The sequence below is a fragment of the Haemorhous mexicanus genome, chromosome 3 (genome assembly GCF_027477595.1).
Source record: "Haemorhous mexicanus isolate bHaeMex1 chromosome 3, bHaeMex1.pri, whole genome shotgun sequence".
Classification (NCBI taxonomy): domain Eukaryota; kingdom Metazoa; phylum Chordata; class Aves; order Passeriformes; family Fringillidae; genus Haemorhous; species Haemorhous mexicanus.
The window spans coordinates 62,817,235-62,831,181 of NC_082343.1; the positions used below are offsets into that span (position 1 = coordinate 62,817,235).

Sequence of the window (13,947 nt, forward strand, 5' to 3'; positions counted from 1 at the left end):
AATTCTCCAGGGAAAGGAAGAGCATCCCTGCTGACTGTCCTGCATGTGCTACCCTCCCCTCCAGGGCACACTTCTCAATTAGCCCCATAGCAGAGAGGGTGGTCTGTCTTCCCAGTCAGACTTGTCCCCAGAATCTCACAGAAATACAGGAACTTGCTGCCCAAAAGCTCTGTCACTAAATACCATGATGATAAAATAAATCACAGATTTATTTTGTTCAAAGTTAGCCTGGCAATTAGTCATACAATGGCTCCAGCACTAGCAACCAGTTGTTTTTCTGACCAGTACCATTTTCTAAACAACACAAGCAGTTAATTACTGCCTCTTACAGGCAGATGTGTCCAGATAGTCAGAAGTCAAGCCAGGGCACAGAATTAATACCAAGGTCACACATAATGTTCCATCTGTCAAAAATATATTGGAAAGGTAGTCCTGATTAACTTCCTGCAATATTAGGCAACATGGGTAATGAAAAAAATTATATTCCACAAACAAGTTATTTTAAGACAAAAAAAAAAAAAGGAGTGTCAAACTTTCAGCTATTTTTCCTTCAATTCCCAGAAGTAAGGCTTAGGCTTTCCTGATGAACTGCTGAGCCAATGCACAACCAGGAATTCAGGCAAGGAATTCAACAGGGCAGAAGTCACAACCTTCACAGACGTGTTAAGACAGACAGTGAACCTCACCTCCACAGTCAGTAGAGGCATCTACACACTGCTTCACTTCTAGAATAGCTCAATCTCTATCTATCTATCTATCTATCTATCTATCTATCTATCTATCTATCTATCTATCTATCTATCTATCTATCTGTCTCCGACTACCTGGCCCCAAAGTGTTCAGACTCATTCTTACATGCATATAAACCAAAATCACATATTCTTAAATCACAGAACTATGGAATAATGTAGGCTGAAAAAACCTCCACCACTAGCTCCAAAGTTAGATCACATATGCAATTCACATTGATTTTCCTATAAACTGCAAAGGAAGACAAAAGAAAGACTGCTATTTCAACTGAGAAACAGTTCTGAAAATGCTGAAATTATTTAGCCCTGTATGTCATGTAAGACACACAATTCAAGTCTTTGTTCAAATGATGAAGAATATTACCAAACTGCTTGTATGCCACACTGTACAATAAACCTTGCTCCTTACAACTCCTGGCATGACAGCTGCTCCTGTACTTACAGGGTTTGTGTCAAATATCCCAACCTACATGGAAACATCTCAATCACACAGCCAGTAGACATCATGTCCCATGCTGCATTAGCTCAGGCATCACCAAAGGTACTGAATTTTGTTTGACAGGCTTACCAACACCAATCCTGCTTCTGCCAAACACAAAAAATGCATTAGAGGCATGAAGTGTCTGCAGAATGTTGCTTCTACTTAGAAACATTTGTTTCATTCACTACATTGAGCGTGTGCAAAATAAACTTTATCCAAGGAGGTGCATGCTGGAGAACTGCAGTATCTCCAACATGTGTTTATCCATACAGTTGGGGAGAGCTGCCTAGAGTAAACAGCTGAGCCATTATGTTTGTCTATATAACAAGCTTACATTAAACAGTTCATAATAATATGTTTGATGGAATTTAAATCCCTCTAGAGAAAAGCACTGTTTAGCCACAAACTTATGACTGACTGTTCAGCCAAAAAAAAAAATATGTATATGCATGGATATTTTAGGCCAGAAAAGATAATTTTCTTCTGCATACATAAGCAAGGATATTCAGTTCTGATTTCTGAATCAAGTCTATAACTCCTCCATGAATTACTTATTTCAGAAAGATAGTCTTGATTTTAATAGACACAAATCGGCTCTTAGAAGATACTTAAATTCATTCTTTTCACTGTTAGAAATGTTTCCAATTTCAATTTTTATTTTATTTGCAGTTTCAATATTTTGATTTCCAATACATTTTGGTGCATGATGTCTTTTCCGATTAATGACTCTGCTCAGGTACAGAGCTCTTTCCTCTCATGGTATGTAATACTGATTTGATTTTGCATAGCACCTGTCATTCAAATGTCTCAAAAAATCCTCATGGGTGTGTAAGAATGACATACTTCCTACAGAAATATCCCCATTTTGCAGCCAGGCAAACTGAAGGAAAAGACATTAAAGATCGTATTCTCCAAAGGGATGAAAATAACATGGGAACAAGGTTCCTAGGCATTTCTGGGAAGGCAGGGTCAGACAAGCTGTCCAATGTCAGACACCAACTCTGGCAAAGCCAGGAACAAACCCCTCATTGACAAGATTTGCCTGTCACAACTGTGATCTGATTACATTCTTTGTAGATACTGTTGTATAAATTTCAGGTGTGAAATTTATACAACAGTATCTACAAATAATGTATGCAGATCGCAGTTGTGTGTAAAAACAGCTCAGAAATACACTACAGATTGAATACAGGTATTTCAATTACAGCAGCAGTACAAAGTGTCCAGCACAGGAATGCAACAGCTTTTACACCACTTTAGCAACTGGCTGCTCTTACCCCTTTCCATACAAGACACTTTAAAGCCTAATGAATCACAAACACCAATATTCACAGCAAGCCCAAATTCGCCTTGGCAGCTGCTGAAACTCTGACCTGTGGCAGAGAAAATGAAGATCTCAGCCTGGCAGTTCAGTCCCCAGTGACTGTGTGTCAATGGAAGCGTGCACACTCAGTCGCTTCTTTTCACATCCGAACCTGGGAGGAAGGATTTTTTTTTCTGGATCAATGAATACTGCTGAGTAGATGAAAGAACTTAATAGGTTTTCCCCAAAATGCAGCCAATAGCTATCAGAGTGTATTCTGAGAGGAGCTTTATTAGGCATAGACCTCTTACTCCCACAACCTTATGTCATACAAAGCAGCAAGTGAGATCACAGAAAATTAGCATTTCCAACCCCAGGAAATAGGGTTGCAGAATCCTAAGGAAGAAAGCAAGTTCTCAACACATCTATATAAACCTTCCTATAACGCCAATCTTAACTGCTAAAGCACAAAGATATATAAGGGTTACTGAAATTTTACTGCTATTTTTGAAACGAGGTATATGGGTTTTCATGAATGGGTTGGTTTTTTGTTTTTTTTTTTTTTGGGAATGAAAATGTCATTTCCTGAAATTTACTGGCCACAGAAAGTATTCCTTTCCTGTGTTAAGGCATTTCTAAAAGTTTTCTAAAAAGTGTTTCTTCTGGACTAGAAGAAACATCTTCCCCATTATGTTGCCATTAAGAGTTTGAATATCACTAATAAGAAAACTACACATCTTCTTAATATCTTGATTAACTTAATTAACCTATCATATGGTTCATAATATTCTATTATGATAAAAGAAATTAGATTGAAAAAAATCTCTCCTTCTATATCTGAACTTCCAAAGTTCATTCTACTTCAGGCATGTTACTCATATAATTTAGAAATTTACAACACAGACATTTTAAAATCCAGCTGGTAAAAGCATTTGTTCAGGGACATTAAGACAATAACAACAAAAAAACAACACCTTAACATGGCTTAAATAAACAAGAGTGTCATCTTTGCAGAAAGCACATTCTGAAAGGCTTTAGGGGTTTCCCAGGATGGCAGCTTATTAGTAAAAATTGATTGTCATGGCTTTGAACTAAAACACTTCTAGCTGCTGAGAGCTGTTTTGACTCACTCGTGTAATAAAGGCATAATTCACAGAAAACATTTTTGACGTTTTTGGGCCATGTAGGAACCAGCACTAGAGCCAAGACTACCTAACAGACTGAATGACATCCTAACCTTGTTGAAATACATAAGAAATCTGCCTATGACTTCACACAGGCAGGTCTCAAGATACTACCAGAGCAACGGTAACCAAACAAGAATAATTCAATCTTTTTACAGTGTTCCTGAGCTCACAGAAGGAAAAGGCCATTTTTGACTGTTATCATCCAATACTCAATCTGTAATATCTAACCCTCCACCAGTATTATGACATATATTAAAACTTTCATTAAAATTGAGGATTTATGCTGATGCAAAAGATAACAATAGCAGAGAATCCAAATTCTTGCATCTTTGCTGACCTCTTTAATTTATACAACTCTAAAAATTAGCTTTGAAGGAGTAATTCAGTGGTTCAGTATGCAGCTCCTAGCTGTATGCACCCTAGATATAAGCAAAGCTGAATTACCATTTGATTCCTGAAGCATTTGCTGCTCCGATGTAGGAAAAAGCAAAAGAGAAGATGTGAAGCAAAGGAGGACAGGATAGATCTCCTACACTACAAAGAGACGAGAGAGCATTACATGGACACAAAAAAGGAAGGATTTTAAGGACTGTTTTGCACTCCTTACACATAACACCATGTCCATGAGATTGTTACATGTTTTACTACACTGTGGAATCTTCTCTACAGCTATACAATACAGGAGTGGCTTGGGTTCACATCATAAAGCAGGGCTACAGCATTAAGGTGCTTCTTTAAATATTCTTTGAAGCAAACAAAAAAAGCAGGGCCTACAGGTCTCCATATGAAGCAAATTCACTACCTGATTTTATTTCTTTAAGGAAGAGAGGAGCAATAGTTGCAGAAATTCCCCAGTCTTGTCCCAAGATATAGATATACATATAGATACACACACCCACACACAAACATACATACACACTCATACATGAAAAGGCAGGTTTGCTTGAGGAAAACAGAAATTACCGTCATATCAGCTAGAAGAGCCACATCAGATTCAGACAAACATTCAAATAATGCAATACTAGCTTGTCTACACAGCCATGCTTTTTCCATGCTCCTTCTTCAAGAGCTAGCCAGACAGAATGTGGAGAGTTACTGCACTATAAATATGCAGTCTCTCTGTAAAAACAAACAAAATCCATATCAAGAATGAGCAATAAAAAAGTTTTACAATAAAGTATCCTGAAAACTAAAACACAAGCCAAATACAAAATTATTAACAGAAGCCATTCACCAACTTTAATTTTATCATTCTCCCACAGCTGTAGCATGAAGTTGTATAATCTTTTGGGTTTTGATGGAATCCAGGATCATTTTTCTGTCTGTTTTTCAGATCTCTGCTGCAGCTCATATTTTCTGTTTTTACAATCTGATCATGATGACTGATAATTCTTCTGAAAAATCTGTTTAAAGCAAGTTATGCTCAGCAACAGTCATCCCCTAGCATTTGCACACAATGAGCTTGTTTAATCACAGCCACATGGTTTTACATGTGATGTATGTGAAAGTGATTTTAAACACTTCTCCAACCATTTCTATTGTTTTGACCTACATTTTTAAGGAAAACCTCATAGTATCTAAAACAGTAAGAAATGTATACAGTGACATCTGTAGACGTTTTCTGTCTCATCCTCTCATGGATGTTGCTATCTGAGAAGGCAATTTTTTATCAAGATGAGATTTTGGGCACAGGAATTTTAGAAACCTGCCCAGTACCTTAACTTCAAGGTCCATATAATTACGTGCTCAAAATCTCAGCTTTTAAAAAAACAAACTGCCTCAAGATCTAGATAAAAAAATCTTGAAAACCTGAACCTCATGCTTATTTTTACAACCTCTGTGAACACCCGATCCTGCAGACCCTCTGTCTACCTTCCACATTGCGAATCAGCGAATCAGCGTATGTAGGCTGGAGCATGGCTGGAACTCCACCCCCCCAGGCTACACTACCCACAGCACATCAGCCACAGTACATCACAGTCTAAAAGGCAGAAACAAGGTGAAAAGGAAGACAAGAAGCAGTACAAACATGCATATGACCATATACGACCATGCTAAGGGCAATCTTTCAGAGCAATGCAGTTGCTGAAGAGAAGCTTTTAAGTTAAGCGTTTGCAAAGAGTTCTAAAGCTACAAAACTCAGGAGAACCGCAGGCACAAGAGATCAGACCCCTTTCTAAGGCCCTTTGACTGCTCTGACAAAGCCTCTGCTGTCACTGCTGAAGACCTAAGCGTTATTCCTAACACGTCTTCTCTCTTCTAAATTGCCAGCCTTGGTAAATGCAAATACCTGGCCTCATCATTCCTTATGGATTTACTGAAAGACATGAAGGAAAGCAGTGTTATGTTATTAATGCCACACATACTTCTAGCCACACTACATAAGACCCACTTCTTCCACTTCTCAAATAAGAGCCTCCCTACTACTTGACTAAGTATATTATTTGCAAAAATTATAGTCTTGTCGCTATAGAATAATTGATGTTTGTGGTTGTTGCTGTACTACTGACCTATCCATCTCTCTACATTTTGCCTTCCTAGTACCATTATATTCACAGTCCTGCTATTGTCAAGGAATGAAAATTCACCTCCAGTTGTTTACCTCCAATTTTTTCCCAAAGTATAATAAACTGTGCCCATTTGTGTGAGTTTTCTGCTACAGCACACAGCTACTGAATGCCTGTAACTGAATCAAATGTAGGCACAAAAATAAGACTACTAATATAAAGCAATCTAAGAACCCACATAATAACATTACTCAGACCTCCAAGCTTTAGGTCTAACCTCAGAAGCCACAAGCCTCTGAGTCCTAGAAGACTTTCAGCAGCATACTTTTGGAAATACGGGTATTCCCAAGCACAGTATTCTTACCGTTGGAAGGGCAACATTCTCAACTAATTTCAGAGCACATGACTCATCAGAAAAGTCTTCCAATCCAAATTTCCATAACATCAGCACCCTCTCCAGGGGCCTTCTGAATTTCAGACTGGTTTAACCAGACTCACTTTCCCCGTCTGAATTCATAGTCTGCTGTAGCAGACCTTTTGTATTTTCCTTCTTTTTCCTCCCCATTTCCTCAGTAAATGCTTCTTCAACTGTGAGAATTGCTACATTAGGAAAAAAACTCAAAATTGAATTCTGAAGCCCATCTCTTCACTCACAAGGTTTAACAAAGCCATATTTAACCTGAGGGTGATGCTGATCCTGGCTTTTTAAGGAGTTTTAAGCAATGTGTGAGGCCCATTTCCCAAGCACTCAGTATTCTCAGCTGAAAATTACCTCCTAAGCACAAACCTGGAAACTAAGATCACAAACCTTACTCACAATAACGTTTTGCCTGGTAACAATTAGAATTTTTTCTAAAACAGATAAAGAGTTTTCCCTTAGTCTAGATCTAAACTCTAGAAGGAAGGACTGCAGAGACTAAAGCTCACACAGACTACTTTCAGCTCCACATTCTTCCTTTGGAGCCTTCCTTAACACAGGCTATATACTTGGTAACACGCACAGTGATAAAAATGGTTGTAAAAGCAAAGATTAGGAACTCTCAAAATTCTTTAGAGAAAGTAGGAAAAACCACAATGATCACATGTCATGAAGCCATAGAATCATTCAGACTGGAGAAGACCACAGAGATTGTGAGTCCAGCTGTTACCTTAGTGTTGATTTCCAAGTACACCACTAGACCATGTTTCTACATGCCACATTAACATGCTTTTTAAGTACCTCCAGGGATGGTGACTCAACCACTCTCCCTGGCAGCCTGTTACAATGCATGACAATCCTTTCAGCAGAGAATTTTTCCTAACCTATAATCACACAACATGCTATAAAAGCTGCACAACAAAACATTAACAGAAAGCTGTATTACTTAATCTGGGCCCAGCCTCTCATAGTCTAAATCTGATTCTGTGATAAGAGTACATTTTTTATAGGAATTATATAACATATGTAATGCCATCTAGTCATAATCTCTGAATTTCACAGGTTAAAACTAACCAACCAACCACCAATCTAACTGAATTTAGAAGTTCACAAGATTAAGAACTTAAAAAAGAACTATGGTCTCAGCTATAACCTCTTCTCATTACTATTTCAACTGTACAGCCAGTATGACAATAAAAAAATTACAAACTGGCATTCTGCAAAACACAGCATTGCTTGTCCTTAACCAGTAAACGTTTCTGTGTGTAATTTAATTGGTATGCATACTGGTTGCAGGCTTGGGTTGGACCTGTGTCTTTCTAATATAATACAGTCTATTGAACTATGTTCCAGCAATGTATGCAGATATTCCACCATGGGCATCAGTTAATGAGGCCACGTCCTAGGAGAACAATATTGAATTAGCAAGAGAATGGCAATAAATTCAGAATAGGCGTCTGCAAAGTAATTTGAGAAGAAATGTCTTCCAGGCAAAGAGCAAAGCAAATACTTTGTAGGGGTCATAGGAAGGGTTTGGGGAAAGCACTTTGGCACTGAATTAATGCAAAGTGATTCTACTGCTCTAAAGTCTATAAACTGTATCAACAGACAAGACAGGACTTTCCAAGAAGAGTCCAAGAGAAGGCCTCTGGATGTTTATTATTAATAGCTGCTAGCCATTTTTGTACAGGCTATTATTACCAGGCAAATAAACGTGACATTAAGAAACTGTCAGCTAGACGTTTATTGTGTGTGTAAGTTTTGTGCTTGTTTGGCAATCTCTTCTAATCCATTTGGGAGTCTGGTCACAGTATCAGTCAAGTTGGAAGTGACCACAGTAGGTCATCTGCTCCAACCTCCGTTCTAAAGCAGGAGAACATGGCATAGGCTTGTGTCCTGACAGTTCCTCAGTATCTCTAGTGAGGGAGACTCCACACCCTCTCTGGACAATCCATTCCAGCACACAGTCACTGCACAGTAAAGAAATTCTTTCTCATATTCAGCTGGAATTTCCTGCGCATCAGTTTCTGTTCGTTGCCTCTCATCCTTGCGGTTTGCAGCACCAAGCAGAGCCTGATTCCATCCTCTTGGCACCACCCTTTAGACGTTTACACACATGGATGGAGTCCCCTCCCAGTCACCTCTTCTCAAGGCTGAACAGGCTCAGCCCTTTCAGCCTTTCTTCAAAAGAGAGATGCTCCAGTCCCCCAGCCCTCCTCACAGCTGGACATGCTCCAGGTGCTCCATGTCTCTCCTGTTCCAAGGAGCCCAGAACTCCCCACTAGGCCTCACCAGAGCTGAGCAGAGGAGCAGGATCCCCTCCCTTGTCCTGCTGGCAGTGCTCTTCCTAATGCACCCCAGGATTCTGTTGGCCTTCTTTGCCACAAGGTGGCTGCTCTCTTGCTGCCCCAGTATGTTGTTCCGCCATGTCCACAAATTCTGTGTATCCAAGCAATGTTCCAAATTCCATTTTCCATATTACTGAAGTTACTAGTCTGATAGCAAACTGACATCAGATTTCTTTTAACATAATTAAAGCAGACAATGTCTTCCAAATATAGCTTTCAACACACTACTTCTATTTAAAATCTGTGTATATTAGAATCATTGTAGTAAGATAGGTTCAGCTGAGATGGAAAAACATTCCAACAAGTCATGGATCTCGTGCTCAGTATGGGCTCAGGGACCCACCATGTCTCTTTCACACTACCACAAGGATGGATGCCAGGGACATTTGTGGTCAAGGTCAGCTAGCATGCTCTCAGGCACTTAGCTGGTTCAGTCCAGAAGCTCTTTCTAAACAGTCAGCTTGGGTATGACCATCTGAAAGACAGTTTAACACTCACACAGAGCCAGACCACTCTAGCTGACCTCATGGCCATAAAACATGTCTTGGTTTAATTAGTTTCTTTACACAGATATAGCAAAAACATATCAGAAAGAAAAATCTGTGCAAGGAGGGTAGCTAAGTATTCACAATAAATACCAGTTAATTATCCAGCATTTGAAGGATGTTCTCATTGTGCTTACTGTGCTCACTGGTCTTCTGTGAGATAAATGACAAATTACATAGATCAACATGGTGATAACTCTAAACACTTTGGGTTTAGAGTATTAGTCTGCCTGAAAATGAAAACAACAGTTCACCTAACTTTCAAGTACTTCAAAATGCAGTTTCTATCTTTGCAAGCAAACTATCCTTCTTAGCTCCCTTTCCTTTCTTATGTCTGTCTGAACCGATTTACTTACAGCGTATCTTCTGGAAGAAGTGTTTAACATCATTTTTGCAGAACAGTTTACTTACTACACAACAAAGACAGTTCATTTAAAATGCATCTCAGTGAGACAAGAATTAATTTCTCCATTTTCCAGTCTGATTTTCCATGAGATGCTTCAAAAAAGAAATACCACCACATCTTACTTTTATTCTAATCTCCATTATTCGAGTTTCTTTCCATCTATAACACTGGATGTGGCATAATTTCTCTTTAGAAATGCAATTTACTATATCTCATCCTTTGTCTTCCTTCATATTTTTCCTATCTTCAGTATTTCCATTTTGTGTTTTGCTCTTTGCTCTCCCTTCCCTTCTCCCTCTCCTGCTTTCTTCCTTGGGTTGGTTTTGGGGGTTTTTTTTCGGTCTGTTTTCTGTCATCTAACTTCTTAGTACAAAAATAATAGTCACACCTCAGGTGAAACAAGCCAACTGTTAAATACACAATAATTTTTAGCAAGAAGCACACCTCTGCCAAATCTCAAACTGTATCAGGTTTATTCTGTTGACCCCACCATGACATCCATGTCAAGAAAGCACACTTGCAGAGTGTGTCCCTTTTTCCAAGCAGAGGGCTGCCTCACACCTTATGCACCAAGTTTGTCTAGCACAAGATCATGCAAAAGACGGCAGCTAGAGCAGCTGTTATGTACACCCTGTGTGATCCAGGGAACAGCCCTTGGGAAAGCTTGTTTGCTGCAGTAAAATGCTGCCCCAAGACACAAGGCTGCTTCCATCCCTCTTTATGAAGGAATAAAGTTGCACATCTCACACGTACATCACATAGGACATGATATGCCTTTGCTACTTTGAATGACCCAAAGGAAAGAAAACGCCGGGATTTTGAGCAATGATTTTACACCAGATGGATGGACAAATAATAACACTTTTTCCTCATTTAATACATAACAAAATGGAAGTAATAAAATTAACTAGATACAAACACATTTTTCAACAATGTGCAACTGATTACAGATTTACAGAGTGATTTATTCAGACACATTTAGATGGAGAACATGAAAAAAAACCTATATTACTTTATCACTATGACACCAAATTCAACATACAAATGACATTTATAACAGGCTTCCAATTAATGTGCTTTTATGGTGGTTTAAATTGACAGAAAATTACTTTTGGAATTTTTCCTTTATTAGAAAAAAGAAGTAAGACTACTGCTGAAAAGCTCTAAAAAACTTGGCTGATATCACATTCACCCTCTGAGCTAATGCTACAGATTTATAGGTATCAAAGCCCAAACCTCTACTACTTAAAGAATTTAGTGAAACTAACTAATTGTCAGAACTGGTAGGTTATTAGCAGCCAACTGTATCAATGCTTTGTCAAAAATGTCCTTCCCATTTCATAGTCAGCAGGAATGTAGTTTCAACTGACTCAAATTTCAGCACTTTTTTATCAATGGGTTTTAAAATCACAACACTGGGATGCTTAGCCCAACAGTATCTGTGAAACAGCAACTAGAAAAAACAAATTCATATAAAAAGGGATTCTTCTTCTTTGCTTCTTTGCCTTTAAACTAGTTCTTATGAAAAGCAACCTATACTATGTTTTACATCTCTTGAGATTATTATTGAGCGTATCTAAAGCATTCTCCATTAAAGTGACAAAATCTTGTTTTTCCTGATTCAGTAAGAGGAATTTTTTAGGTACTAAAACATGCAGAAAAAGCAATAACAACTTTTTTAGGTACTGAAACATGCAGAAAAAGGAATAAGAACTTTTCCCAACTAGAAACACTGATGGATATAGGAAATGACTGAGGATAAACATCCTTCTTTCTCAGGTCTTCTGGACATAGAATCATTTTAAAACCACCACAAGAATGTTCTGCTCCTACTGCAGATAAAAAGTTTCAAGTAGCTCTGTACTACAGGCTATCCATCCCATTTGGCTAGCTGTGCAAAAAAAAAGAAAAACTTGATTTTTAAAAGGCATCTATGAATCACGTACTTTAAAATCACTGATCATGTAAGAGAGTTCAGTAAGGAAAATGTAATTTCATTTACACTAAGAGATCAAAAAAATGTCAATATTTCAGTACCAAGTTCTGTCATCAGGTCACTTGGGCTCCCTCTGACAAGATTCACCTATTTGAAGAGCAGTTACATATATGCTTATGCACCTCATATTGAATTGTCTGATGTGGAAATAGTTAATGATGGAATAGATAACAACATCTTGCTTTAGAGCTAGACTGAAGACTCAGCATGAAAGTTTAGAACCGTGCTTATTCTCACACTCCAGAAACAGTGGACACAGAGAAGAGTAAAACTAGTGGGCAGAGCAACAGCAGTGTAAAACATCTGCTCACCAGTTTAATTCAATTATGTTGTCAGCATTTTACCCTTCCATGCAGTCAACAGTCCACTTAACCCCCACAATCTCTGGGTAAGTAGGTTCTTATGTTTTACCCAGTAAAGAAGAAAACCAGAAACTTTTCCTTACAGTGTTTTTGTTGTACAACTAATGCACTAACTAAAACTAGACCACGAACTCAAGCACTACTTGCAATTTCCATTTACTTCTAGTAGGCTTGGAGAGCATATGCAACTTCTCCAAAAAGATTTTTTACTCCTCAACCATTTATTAGTACCCTTGAGTTACTCAAAGGCAGTTAGAAGCACAGGAAGCCATACAAAGATTTTGCTGATAAATGGGCACCTGAGAATGGACCTCCCTAAATCCTGACAGCAAGGGAATTCTTCCTGTATCCATCATAATGCAGCACCAGGATTTTTAACAAGATTTCTGAGAATAGACTCGTCTTCTTAAAGGCTTTTACCATGGAACTTTAATACAAACAATAGCATTCTACATGGCTGTCAGCTGCCTTTCCAGAAGTGCTCTCCTTAGACTGTTCACCAGCCTTATACAGAGGTCTGAAACACCTTAAGATGTCTAAACTGGCATAAGACACCTATGCCTTTATGTTTCATGTCTTCCATCACTCACCTATCTTGCAACTAGAAAATTATTTGCAACTGCCTCTTTGTGCCAGTATCATAAGATCAAACATGGAGACTGCAAGTAACTGATCTGTTTAAAAAGCACAGTGGCAGCAAATTAAACTGAGGCATCATCACTAGCTAGGACACAAAGCTCCCTTCTACTACCATCTCTACCACTATTACAGACAAGACTGAGGATTCTACCGTTGATTTTAAAAAAATGGGTAACTACTCATGACAACAGGTTTCATACATTTTATATCATAACTCTGTCTGGTTTCAGTAATTTTAGTGGGAGTTTTCACTGATTTTTCAGCATTTCAGATTTCTGGCTCCTAAAAGGTACTGAACAAAACATAAGAAGTAGCAGTCTCCTCCTGCTGTTGCATTGATGTACTTCACTCCTTAACCAATTTTCACTCCCCTTTTGCCTCTGAGAGATGACAGCCAGCAGAGAATATGTAACCCATGAGATGCAGCTGAGTGAGCACCTGCACACAGCACAAGTATTTCGTGTTGCAGATCCAGCATTCAGGGAAGGAGAGGTAGAACACACTGAGAGAGGGCTTGGTCCAGGGAAGGTCCAGCAGTGCAGTTAAGACAATGAAGAGTTCCACTGAAGTTACCAGGACCTACTGCCAAGTGCAATGAACTCAGACCTTGGGTGATCATTAGGGATGAAGTTGGAACTGCATACCTGCTTGAGAGTGAGCAAACTTTTCAGTCCTTTGTCAGAGCAGGACTTGCTCAGCCCATACTTCACAGGACTAGATTCCAAGAGCCCACTTTTTATAATCTGATTACAAAGCTTCAATAAAAATGAATTCCAGTGACGTTGTAATGAGCAAAACCATTTCTGTACATCAAACAACATAATTCTACTGTGCTGAACGATTGCATCAGTAGTCCAATTTTCATTTGGATCATTGTTGCAATCCAACCAAGGAGCAACAAATAAAATGTTTCTATGCCAACAAAATATAAATTATATATGATTTTATTTCCCAAATTACTAGTTAAGTACCTCATATCTTTATCCATGAGTGTGTTTTTCTATTT

The 13,947-nt window shown here is 38.5% G+C and overlaps 1 protein-coding gene across 3 annotated transcripts in view; it reads right to left on the bottom strand.

The window, feature by feature from the left end:
* Window positions 1-13,947, bottom strand: part of TMEM200A (transmembrane protein 200A) — a 79,133-nt gene that overhangs the window by 36,627 nt on the left and 28,559 nt on the right. The window contains exon 1 of one of the 3 annotated variants that reach the window (XM_059842112.1): window positions 2,604-2,625. The exons of the other annotated variants lie outside the window; for them this stretch is intronic. The gene's annotated coding sequence lies outside the window, so the exon portion shown is untranslated. Of the gene's footprint in view, window positions 1-2,603; window positions 2,626-13,947 lie in introns of those variants that run through there. 3 annotated transcript variants of the gene reach the window in all.